The sequence below is a fragment of the Delphinapterus leucas genome, chromosome 15, assembly GCF_059928025.1.
Source record: "Delphinapterus leucas isolate spDelLeu-1000000601 "Yukka" chromosome 15, BTC_Dleu_Yukka2, whole genome shotgun sequence".
Classification (NCBI taxonomy): domain Eukaryota; kingdom Metazoa; phylum Chordata; class Mammalia; order Artiodactyla; family Monodontidae; genus Delphinapterus; species Delphinapterus leucas.
The window spans coordinates 74,636,249-74,648,691 of NC_143143.1; the positions used below are offsets into that span (position 1 = coordinate 74,636,249).

The 12,443-nt window shown below is 44.4% G+C and overlaps 1 protein-coding gene and 1 non-coding gene across 3 annotated transcripts in view; one reads left to right on the forward strand and one right to left on the reverse strand.

Moving 5' to 3' along the window:
• Window positions 1-1,915: 1,915 nt before the first annotated feature.
• LOC115803399 (U6 spliceosomal RNA) lies at window positions 1,916-2,019 on the reverse strand. Its single transcript, XR_004024133.1, has one exon. It is a non-coding gene; the product is annotated as a U6 spliceosomal RNA (small nuclear RNA).
• Window positions 2,020-5,394: 3,375 nt separating this feature from the next.
• Window positions 5,395-12,443, forward strand: part of EYA2 (EYA transcriptional coactivator and phosphatase 2) — a 254,907-nt gene continuing 247,858 nt past the window's right edge. The window contains exon 1 of one of the 2 annotated variants that reach the window (XM_089897015.1): window positions 5,395-5,788. The gene's annotated coding sequence lies outside the window, so the exon portion shown is untranslated. The remainder of the gene's footprint in view (window positions 5,789-12,443) is intronic. The other variant, XM_022564975.3, reaches the window with a different exon arrangement.

Sequence of the window (12,443 nt, forward strand, 5' to 3'; positions counted from 1 at the left end):
TCCCAGTTTTTAATTGAGTTATTTGTTTTGCAAAAGTTATTGAGTTGTTAAGGTTCTTCGTGTATCGTTATATATCCCTTATATTTTTTATATCTGTATGATAGAAGTATTATATTCTAGTCTATAGCTTGCTCTTTATTTTCTCAGTTTTGTCTTTTGAAGAACAAAAGTTTTATATTTTGACAAAGCTCAGTTTACCAATGTTCATGGTTTGTACTTTCAGTGTTCTGAGAAATGTTTGACTACTGCAAAGTTGCAATGATTTTCTCCCTATGTTGTCTTCTGGAAGGTTTATGGTTCTAGGCTTTCCATTTAGGGCTGTGATCCATTCGGAGTTAATTTTTGTGAATAATGTGAGGTAAATTTTTTTCTTATCAGTAAGAAATAAGACATTAAATTGTTTCTTATCAGTATTCAGTTTCCCAGCACCCTATGTGCATTATAAGCGTTTTTGTTTATATAGAAGCATTTTCCTGAGAAGATGTCCTTAGACTTAAGCAGATTGCCAAAGAGGTCCCTGGCATATGTTCTAGAGATTCCAGCAGAGTAAGAGATAAGAATCTGCAGACATCAAGGGAAAGCGCTCTCGATGTGCATGTTAGGAATCCATCATGTCAGCCCACCTGGTTTGGGGAGACCCTTTTTTAGGACGATGACGTTGCATAACAACCAGAGACGTAGGCAAGAGGGCTGACTGGAGTCTTGTGAGAAATGTGGATGGGCTGCCCCGAACCACACCACGAATTGTTATACTGATGATTTTATCATTTTAAGAAGGATCGCTCACAGCCCCTGGTCTACTCATGGATGTCTGTTACCGCCTCCCGTGTGATTACTTGCTTGAATTTCACACGTCTTTTGTCCTCAGGACGTATCTAAATCATCCTGTTTAGGCAGGGTGGCCATCTGTCCCAGTTTGCCTGGAACAATCCTGGTTTATGCTCTATTTGATTTGATTTTTTGTTTTTTTTATTGAAATATAACTGATTTACAATTTGTGTTAGTTTCTGGTGTACAGCAAAGTGACTCAGTTATACATATATATACTTTTTCATATTCTTTTCCATTATGGTTTATTACAGGATATTGAACATAGTTCCTGTACTACACAGTAGGACCTTGTTGTTTATCCATTCTCTATATACTAGTTCACATCTGCTAACCCCAAACATGCTTTATTATTAATAGTGCCCATTTCACTCTCAAAAGTTCCCCTCTCTCCTGTATCAATATCAGGAAGCGTTCTGATTTGTTCAAGTAGTTCTGTTGGTTTCTATCTTATAGGCTTTGAGAATCACAAACACAGTGAAGCACTTTGAAATCCATGACTTTCAAGCTTGACTCTGCAGAGCTCTGGGTGCTCCTTCAAGACCCTTTACAAGTACCTGCAGGAGAAAGGTGCAAGCCACGAGGCTGAGATTTTTTTCTTTTTTTCGATCTCTGGTGTTTATTCACTACCAGGCAGGTGACAACACAGCTTTACTTCACTTTTCCCCTCTGATGCTAAAGCATAAGCTGTCTTTTAATTCTGACACATTTATCCATTCCAGAGACAGTATGAAAAACAGTCATCTAGCCATTTATTACCTTGGACTTTTCAGGCCAAACTGGGGTTGCTGTCTCATTTATAAGCCAGGGCAACAAGGGTGATTCCAGGTGGATGGGTTAAAAATGGAAAATATGAGCTCTTCAACAGAGCCTGGGATTTTTCGCCTCTGTTTTCCATATGGTGATTCTATATATGCTTGCCTTTTTATTTATTTATTTTTTGGCCATGCAGCAAGGCTTGTGGGATCCTAGTTCCCCAACCAGGCATTGAACCCGGGCCCTCCGCAGCAAAAGTGCAGAGTCCTAACCGCTGGATTGCTAGGGAATTCCCTATGCTTCCTTTTTAGTCTTTTTAATGGATCTGTATAGAAACGTGAAATGCTTCATAAATTTGCATGTCATCCTTGCTCAGGGGCCACGCTAATCTCCATATCATTCCAATTTGAGTATATGTGCTGCCAAAGCAAGTACAATATGCTTACTTTTGAATACAAGAAAGTTTGAAAGCCACTGATGTAATTGATCACATTTTCCTCTTTACATTGGCTGCCAGGAAGCTCAGCATCTAATTCTCAGTCCACCACTAACAGTGCTCAGGGCCTCCTAGCCTACATATTTATGAGAATCTCACCCTTGACTTTCTTTTCTTTCCCTCCGCATGTTTCCCCTTCACCTGCTTTTCTTGTTTTCTCATTCTGCTGCCACATGTATGTTTTTGCATGCAAACTCAAATCCTTTTTGGAAAGAGCCAAGGTTTAAATGAGTGCATTAAAACAAAAAGGAATACTTTTTCTGTAGAGGAGGTTTTTGCAGATGGGAAAGGAATGTGTATAGAAATAAGGCATAATTTGGCATGGAGAGTACACATGTGTGTTTGTAGGATATGTATATACATGTTGGAAACGTTGTGAAGTTTGTCGTTTTCAAAGTTAAGCTGGTCTTCTGGCTTCGGGGGACATTTATACTTGGAAGACTCCAGGGGGAAAAAAACAGTGTTTTACTCCAGGGTAGACGTGCCTGTGGTCTACACTCCAAAGAATCTGCTTTATGGTTTAGCATTTTCAGATTTTGTCTGGGGTTATTTTTCTGGTCATTATAAAATGAGGACAAATACTTATTAAGAAGAAATCAAGGGAATGAGGGACAGGAAGGGGGTGCTCCTGCACAGGAGGGGGGCTGGATTTTAAGTGATCTTGAGTAAGAAGTGGGAGCCTTAAGTCTTATCTGAGTTTCTATCTCATCTGCTGCAAATCTGTGGTCAAGTCTTTTTCTCCCAAACATGGGGACTCTCACCCTCCGCTGCACACTTGGAATCACCGGGAGCTTTAAAAAAATCCTGATGCTGCAGTCCCTTCCCCAGAGAGTCTGGTTTAATTGGTCTGGGGTAGGGCTTCCGCATGGGGATTTTTAAAAGCTCCCCTGGAGATTCTAATGTGCAAGCCAGGGTTGAGACCACTGCCCTAAGAGAAAGAAAAAAGTAAAATTAATAAGCACCTGCCTCCTGTTTATCTCTCAGGGGGCCGTGGGGTGTGGCTGCGATTTATGAGATAATGGGCCATATTCTGGTGAAGGAGTGAGAGGGCTTGAAGGAAACAGATTAACCCTTCGTATTCCATAGAGTACTCTTGGTTAATAAGTGTTCGTCAAGGTTTTGCACATGATCTGCAAGAAGAAACACATTTCACATCCTGACCCAGTACACACACACACACATGCGCACACACACACACACACACACACACACAGAGTCTTACTCTGATTTCATACAATTCACTTGGTGTTTTCTATTCCAGTCTATTCCATTATTTTCCTTTAGAAAAAAAAAGCCTGCTCACTGCCCCTGTTTAAACAATATTCTATGAAGGCTCATGGGCCCAGATAAATTAAACACCTCTGGAGAGCATTAAGATGGTCAGTTTATAATGACTGAGAGCTTTTTGCAAAGCTGCTATGAGAAGTGAAGTTTGTACCGTTGAGCAATTGCTTATGCCAGCTACAGTCACAGTAGTAAGTGTTTCAGGAGCATGATCTCAGCAAACTGTCCCAATAATAATACAAGATGGGTACTGTTATCTCCAGTTTAGAGCTGAGAAAGTCAACGCTAAGTACGTACATATGTCCTGCAGCTAGGAAGCAGAAGAGTTATCTTCATCCAGGAACTGCAGATCTAACCTCACCCTCCTTGTGGGAGGAGAATAACTGTGCTCACTGAATACATTTGCTTGCCTGAGTTTGGGGAGCAAAAGGGGATAGAATAAGCTTTGACCAGAGGTGGCTCCCAGTAGAGCGGGGCCTGCTGTTTATACAACTTGGGGGCCTTATTTAAGAAAAAGAATACGAAATTATGAGTACGAAATTAGGTACAAAATGAATAGTTCTTTGAATTAAGAAATCACAACAAATGCATATTTTAAGAAGCTGAAAAATACCACAAATTCCCAACTCAACTTCCCCTCGGCTGGATCCCCCAAATGCCAATGACCACTTCCATACCACCCTACTCAAGGTCAAGTGCTCCAGTGGGGAATCGGAGTGGAGAGTGATGGTTGCCTCTGCTGGTTGCCGCTAACTATGAAAAGCAAATGACTTTTGTAAATTTTACATGAACAAGTGACCCCGTGAATGGATTTCTAGGTCCCTGTCAGGGCCTTAGAAAGAGACGCGTCAAGTGAGGGGCCCAGGAGCTTAAGTTTCACTGGCTTCCCAGTAACCCCACAAGTGGAGTTGAAGGCTCTATATTATATCTCTAGAGCAAGGGCTTTGGAGTCAGCTGGACCTGAACTTCAGCTCTGGCTCAGACACTTTCTGCCTTCTTTGAGCTAAGGCTCGATCATTTGTAAAAATGGGCATGCTAGCAGCATCTACCTTCCAGTCTCTTTGGGGGACCGGAGGAGATAAGAAGGGTCCCGCAAACTGCATGGGCTTAGAACAGCCAGATTTAGCAAAGAAAAATATAGGACATCCAGTGAAACTGAAATTTCAGAGAAAAGTGAATACTTTTTTAGTATAAGTATGTATCACCTAGGACATACTTATTCTAAAAGTTATTCCTTGTTTTTCTGTAATTCACATTTATATGGGCACCCTGTATTCCTTGAGCTTAACAAATGGCAGTGGTTGACACTGTTTTTGGACCAAGTGTTCCATAACAGGGCTTCATAAATATTAGAAAGTGCGTGAGAGGGAGAAAAATGCTGCATAGACTCTGTTCATAACAGTTTATTTATTATGGGGAAGATTGAAACAGGTGGCCAGGAGAGGATGAAGCAAGTGGGGTGCCTTAATTTGAGGGTATGTGTGGAGGGGCTTATACCACTGACTTTGGGTAAGCCAATTAAGTTCTTGGGGCTTCAGTTTCCCCTACCTGTAAAATGGGTAAAAGGAGATTCTTGAACTCTCCTCCTGCAGATATAACCAGAAATGGCACTTTCTCATCATACAGATGTCGCCTCCTCAAAGAGGTCTTCCCTGACTACTCCAGCCAAGATTACGGTTCCCTTGCTCCAGAGCATAATTTTTCCCCCTCCATAATAATGATAACTTTCTGAAGTTGTCTTGATTCTTTACTTGATTGTTTGTTTACGGTCTGTCTCCCCATGTGAGAATAAGTTCCGGGAAGGCACAAAACTAGTCTGTCTTGTTCTAGCTGAATCTCCGAGGAGCTGTACCTGGCGCATAGATATTCCATATATGTTGAATGAATGAATGAATGAATAGGTGGCTGAATGAATGAATTCAGTGTCACCCTTGAGGTCCCTTCCAAGCAGTCTTTCTCTTCTCGGGGGCCATGCCTGGGTTGCAGAGGGAGGAGGTGTGGGTGTCGGTGGGTGGGGAGGAGGCTGGGCCCTCGCCTCCTCTAGGACCGGCTGGAGCTAGCGCGTCCGGCTGGGCGGCAGGCGCAGAGAACAGCGCGGAGGCAGCTGCAGGGCCGAAGCGCCGCGCCGCGCGTCCAGCCGCCGGGGGTGTGCGCCCGCGGAGCCAGGCGTCGCGCCTCGGCGCCCCCACGCGCCCACGCCGCGGCGCGGGGACCCGGGCGGGGGCAGAGGGAGGGCCCGGCCGAGGGAGGGGAAGGGGCCGGTCCTCCCAGCGCAGGCAGCGGCCGCGGCAGCCCAGGAGGCGGAGGCAACGGCGGCAGCAGAGGTAGCAACGTGCCCGCCGCAGTCAGCCCGGCCGCGTCCGACCCGCGCCCGCCCGGCCGCCGGCACCGCACCGCACCGGGGCGCCCTCTCCACTGCGCGCGGTGAGTACCAACCGCTGCGCCCAGCCCGGGCCGCCCGCCGCGATTCGCCGGGCCGGGGTTGACCCGGACCCCCTGGCCTGGGGCGTCTCTCCCTTACTCGGCCAGCCGGGGCCTCCGCAGCTGTCGGGGCGCCCGGGGCTCCCAGGGCGCCTCAGGCACAAGGGCAGCGGGGACAGTGGGCAGATCCTGTCTCGGGAAAGTCTGTCCTGGGCTCCAAGCCTCAGTTTCTCCGTGCGCCCGGGAGGCGACGACCCTGAAGTTTGCACTGCCGCACGCGGGACAAGTGCATAGAGCGCAGGCGGTGTAGACTAGCCTGGGTCCTCCGCGTTTGGTTCGTTTTATGGCCCGGGTGGCTCGCGATGAGGGGCACTCCTCTAACCGGACCAAGAGGCGCCGGGAGCCAAACTCACGCCCTCGGGCGCTGGTTATGGGGCAACGGTGGAGCAAATGGCTGGAATTCCCGGGATGGGGCTGGAATGGCCCACCGAGCCTTTTTTCTAGCTGCATTTCTTTTTTTAAAGTCCGTTTGCGCTTGGCCCGCGCTGGTCCAGCTCTCCCGGCTTTGTACCGGAACCCGCGTCCTGGCGCTGGCTGAAGTTGGAGTTGAAACTTGGAATATCAAAAGGATGTTTAGAAGGAAGCGAGGGTTTTGTTGTAATGGGACAAAGCGGAGAATGGAATGGTTTTTTAGCCTTGCAGCCTGGAGGTTAAACGGCCGTACTGGCCCTTAAATATATTCCCTGCCCCCAAGCAAATAGGTTATAAACTCAAGGAATATTAGGACAGCTTGACAGGGAAAAACATTCGCATCACAAAATCCTCAGGGCGCAAAATCCTCAGCTGCTGAAAGTGAAGCGCTTTGACGGTGCGAGTTTCCTACTTCCCCTAAACGGAGCCTCGCCTGGGCTAAGAGTTGACAGCGAGCGTACGTGTTGCTGCGTTGCGAATGCTCTTTAAGAAGCAAGACTGATGCCGCGGTTTTGATGGATACCGTTTTCTTTTCTCCCCCCTTTCCCCGAAATGCAACGTAATCTTCAGAATTACTTTTATGTATGTATATATAACGTTGAGGTAGATATAAATCACCCCTGGTGGAGGTACTTTTTAATTACGAGGTGCAGTGAAATGAGTGAACATCGGAGTTGGGTGTTGTGGGCAAGGCAGAGCGGAGGTATAATGATTTACAAACATCAGGTGAGAATCTGAGTGCTGAATTGGGTTTGAGTTAGGGAGCTCCCTTCCAAAGGAAATTATAACCAGCGGACAATTGTGTTTCAAACCGAATCTATTTCGCGAGCTCTGTCTTGCTTGAGTAAAATTTCTACTAGCAGAGTATGAGCTAGTAGCCGCTTTACCAGCCTATGGCCCTTTTGGGGGCGAGGGGAGAGAAGGAGGACCTCCTTTTTAAAATAATGTTTGTGAAAAAAATCTTTCAGGCAACTTTACCCAAGAAAGTTTCTTTCCTTTTTTTTTTTTTTTGACTTTTCTCTCCCCATCACCTTAAGCCCCTTAAACTTTATACTTCTTTGCATTTAGACATCCTCAGACTAGGAAAAGTTAATAAGTAATTTATGTAACAAATGGTGACGGTTTGAATCTTGCTTTAGACTAAGCATAAAATCACGTTTGTATTCCAGGTCTCCTCGCCTTTTGAGGAAATTCTAAATTTTGCGATTTCGACCCAGGTGGCTATATTTGAAAGGACTTGAACTTTTAAAAAAGCAGTTCATGTGTCCCATACCAAGTTAGTTAATAGCTCCATTCTTATAACTTTAGCTTCACGATATGATTAACTATTTTATCTGAAAGGTCTTGGCATTTTTCCTGTCTTGAGATAGCTCACCTACTGTAGTGGCCGCGTGTATGAGAATATTCTATAAACACATACATCTTTCCTAATATGAAATAACTAAAGGAAATACAACAAAATGTCATCCCAATATTTTGAGATTCTTTTAAAAAAAGATGATTTAATCACTGGAGTTTTAGAATCTTCTTTTTATGCCTTTTGTGTTATATTAAACACATCATAAAGAAATATGATTTGTTGACTTGTTATGGGATTACCATTTGGCAAAAACACCCAAGACATGCTGTTTCAAATAGGCGGTATTACTTCTGGTTTAAATTGTATGTAAGGGATCACAAGCCTTGTTCCAGACGGATAAATTGATAAAATGCTAGCTGCTGTTGGGAAAGCAAAATAGTCGTCGGAAAAAAAAAAAAGACGATGTAGCTAAGTATATTTTGAATTAGGTTGAGCTGGCTCCTGAGACCCCGGGCAGTTTGAAAAAAGGTATCCACAATCCAGGCACGTCCACTTGAAGACGTTTTGGGTTCCCCCAGGACAAGACGACTCCTTTCCCTTTCCTTCTTTTTTCAGTTACTTTTCCAAAGATTACTTGAGTCAGGCGCAGGAGACCAGAGTTCTGCCGAAAGCCAACCTAACCAGCTCTGAAACGAGGACTCATTCTTACTCCTTCCACCAGATGTTTTTTAGGTGTCCTCAGCTGGAATGCCCAGTTTGAAACTAATTAGGCCAGCAATAAACTTCTTGTACAATAAAATCGCAGGCCGTGATGGTGCATAAGTGGGGTTCCTAGCAGCTCATGACAGATGCCTCTCTCTCTCGGCAGAAAGAGCCCATGGCTGTCAGGAAAAAATGAAGGGAGTGGAGATATCTTGCTTCGATTTTTGCCTGGCCCTCAATATCCAAGCACACCACACACCGCGCATCATCTCCTCCAAGGAGATGCCTTGCAACAGGCGTTGAGTTTTGTCTTTGTGGGACAGGCCTGCTTAGCATAAAAATGCTTGGGGAAGAAGTAAAACCATAAGTATTAGGCAGTGGCCACAGGTCTGAGGTGTAGTGTTGAGTGTTGGAATGTTGAGTGTGTGTGGGTGTAGACTGGGTGGAAAGGCTTCCTCTCCACTAGGCACAGGTAAAATGCAGGGCTCTCCGGTCTGACATCAGTTCCTTCTGGGAGAGGATAACTTTCTCCCCCAAAGATTTTTTACCTCGTTCTCCTGATGTAGTTCTCCTTATCTGGGGGGTTTGTGGAGGTGAAGTGGCTGGTTATTCAGTTACCTCCAAAGGCTGAACCTTCTGACTCTTGCCAAGACTGGGCTTTGTTGATGGAAGGAAACTTTTTTTTCCTAGCGCTCTGCTCTGAAAAAGGAGTCGGTGGACTTGGATCAAAAGGAATCTCTTTACAGAGAATTAACCCCAGAGCTGAGAAAACACGGCCTGTTGACAGAAAACACACACATACACTCACTCTCCCCACAAGGCCTTGCTCACTCCCCATCTTTCTCCCTGACCCCCCATCCCCCAATATCATAACAGCCTCTGGAAGGGCCCACTTTTTGTCCCCCTACCGTTTGTGGCTGTTCAAACAGTCCCAAACATACAAAACAAAAAGGAGGCTCCGGTAGGGAAACAATTAGCAGAGAATTAGCTGGAGACAATGCTTCATCTTCCTATTTGAAGATCGTAACTGGCCTAATGGTGTTTAACTAACATCTCTTCTAATCCGAGGATAAACCCCCTCAATCAGGTGACAAATACTTGAAATGACTGTCTCAGACCCACTGTCTTGCTGTAAAGGAATCAGAGGGGCCAGGACTAGTTCTTTGTTGCGTGTGATTTAAAATCAGTTTCAAGATATGAGAGTACCTGCCAGGTAGATTGAGAGGAAGAGGACGAAGAAAGCCACAGGCTTTAAATTTTTTCTTTTTCTTTTGCTGCTTTTTTTTCTTTCTTTATGCTCACGTTCATTCTGTTGGTGCCTTTGCCATGTCTCTCTGCTTAAGTTATATCCGTGTATTTAATAATGATGAAAAATAGCTGAGCATTTACATGCCAGGCCTGAAATCAGCTCTTGACCTGTATTTTCAGGATGGCTCTCACAACAACATTTTGAGTTAGGTATTGCTATTATTATTATTATTTTTTTACTATTACTATTATTATTTTGCCAACTTTGTTAACAAAGAAACTGAGTCACAAGTCAAATGACTTACGAGAGGCTGAAGAGTGAGAGGCCAGAATCTAGGCCTTTAGCCCTCTGCCGACGGGGCTATGAAAACCTTGCCTCAGAGAACATTTCTGCTCTCGTTTCCCTTGGAGAGAGATGCTGAATTTGGATAGTTTTAAATGCGCTGAACACGATTATTTTCTGACTCTACCCTGATGTTTTTTGCTGTTGTCTTAGATGGCAGAAAAATCATATTAAGTATTTAGAAAACACAAATCTGGACTCTGGTGAGTCATGATATTTAGAAGGTTGTACATGGTTGTGTAAAGGGAAAAGAATACGACTATTTACAAGGGCTAATTTGATTTGTTCCTTCAATACTATAACGCCACCCATTTTAGTTCCTAAAAAGAGTCAATAAATTTACCGGCAGTGGCAAGGCCCTAAAATGTTACGGTAGGCTGTCCAAATCCAGTTTACCGGAAGGTGCTGGATCGCTATGGGTGGGTTGTTGCTTGGGGGTTAGATTATAAACATTTGGAGAGCAAAGAATAATTTGGAACAGGTGGTCCCAAGAGTCAGGTAACCGGAACGATTTATCTTTGCCACTTTGAAGGTTAGGGGAGGCTGGAGGTTGCCTGAATCTGGGACAGGCGGCCTGAGGGTCGGGGAGGGCTGGGAGGGCCCCCACTTTGGGATGAAGTCTAGAGGGATGGATGAGGGGGTCTCTGCACACAGACCCAGGTCTGTAGAAAGCAGGGCTTCGTCATCCCTGTCATCACCCATCTGATGATACTAGTGAGGGCGCAGATGTGGCTGCTGGTGCTTTTTTGCAAAAGCTGCCTCTGCTTTCGTATATATGCAGAAATTTAAAACAGGAGCTCAGAGAAACAGACAGCCAAGGGAGACAGGTTTACTTCTCACCGGTTTTGAGAATGTGCACATGGCCGATTGTCTTTGCCCCGTAATGTCCATTTAGACATATTTTTAAATGAACCAAGGATTTAAAAGAGGCCAGAAATTATTTTGTCACTTAGTCTCCGCGGTAGTGTGTCAATAACATGAAAACGGGTTGTGATTTCAATGGCACTGGATTTTTTTCCCCTCTAGTTTCCTTTTGAAGATCTAGTAAAGTTAGATTTTAAAAATCTGTGCATTCCCAGATTTAACATATCCGTACATATCTACTCATAATCATTCTGAGGAGAACTGTCAGCTCTCTGTGATTTTAACTAAAGGAAAAAATGATAAAATCGACATTTTTCCCCCCAAAGGATGAGGAACTGGAGGGTTTGACCACTGTCTGAAGACAGCAACTTACTTTTGTCTCGCATCAGCTGAATCTGTTAGCTCCCCTTTCTTTTCTGTTCATCTCCCAAGAATGGTCTTTCATAACTGAAATGTACAGTATATTAGCCAAAAGATGTTTTAATTTTGCAAAGAAAAATCATGCCAGAGGCGGCCGAGTCTGTTTCAACCATTATTGTTTCTGTAGCATGCATACTTTGGGTTTCATGGTAAGATGTGGTTTGCCAAGAAAGAAAATTACAGCAAGAAACTATGTTGAAAACATATACACTTCTGATTGAGAAATGGGAAAAACACGGAAAAATTCCGCACGGTAATTGCTTTAACGTGAGTTTTAAATGTCATTGTTTGACTTATGTCAAAAAGTCCCTCTTAGCTAATTCTCACATATGCTGTTACCAAATATCTCACCTTAAAAATGGCAAATGTGGGGCTTAACTCTGATGATCTTGAGGCTTTCAGAGATAGCCGTAGTCGTAGTGGAAACATTCCAAATTTTTAGATTGTGCAGGCTGAGTTTTTTTTTAAGGTTACTTAGATATCGATTTTATTTTCTTGACCCAAAATAAGAAAACACGGGGAATTCTCAAAAGCTTTTTACAGGCTGCTATTATGAGAAGAGAAGCCAAACCAACATGTATTAGGTCATGAGTTTGAAGTGCATAAATAAGCCCTTGAAGGTCACCAAAACAGGGCGAAAACCACCAGTTCTCCTCACCTCGGCCAAGTCAAATTCCTGCCGGTTTGACGTGTTTGATTCAAGTGGACGCAGAAAGGGGGTTTCTGAGTCCACGGTTGAAAGATCTCGATTTGATTTGGGTTCCGAAGATGTTCTTGGGGTAAAGCGAGAGGGGAGGGCTGGAATTCCCATCTCCTTTGGATCACTCCCTCTCACAGCTCCACTGAGAAAGCAGGTTCCAGGGCACCCCTTCCTCCAAAGGAGATCTTTCTTTCCTGTTGTTTGGATATGCAGAAGCCAAAGGTCAAAAATGGCTTGCGTTCCTTCTGGTCAATTTCTTCACCTCCCATCCCCTTCTGTAGTAACTTAGTGGTTAAGGTGTTAGTAGTTTCCAGAACAATTTTTTTGTTCCTGGGAACACATACATGTTTTTTTGGCATGTGGGGTGCAACGTGTAAGTACAAACCTTTAGGTCTTCGTTGATGGGCAGCTCCCCGAAATGCGGAGCACGTCCACTGCATCGCCGAGTTTGGTGTCAGCACCAGTGCTGATGGAAATTCCACGCAGGGAGAAAACCTCCTCATAGGAAAGACAGAAAGGGTATCGCTGCAAAAAAGGTTGTTTTCTTTTGTGGGTGTGTATTATTTGCACGTATGGGGACTTTTGTTTCACGGTGTTCTAGAAACACTTG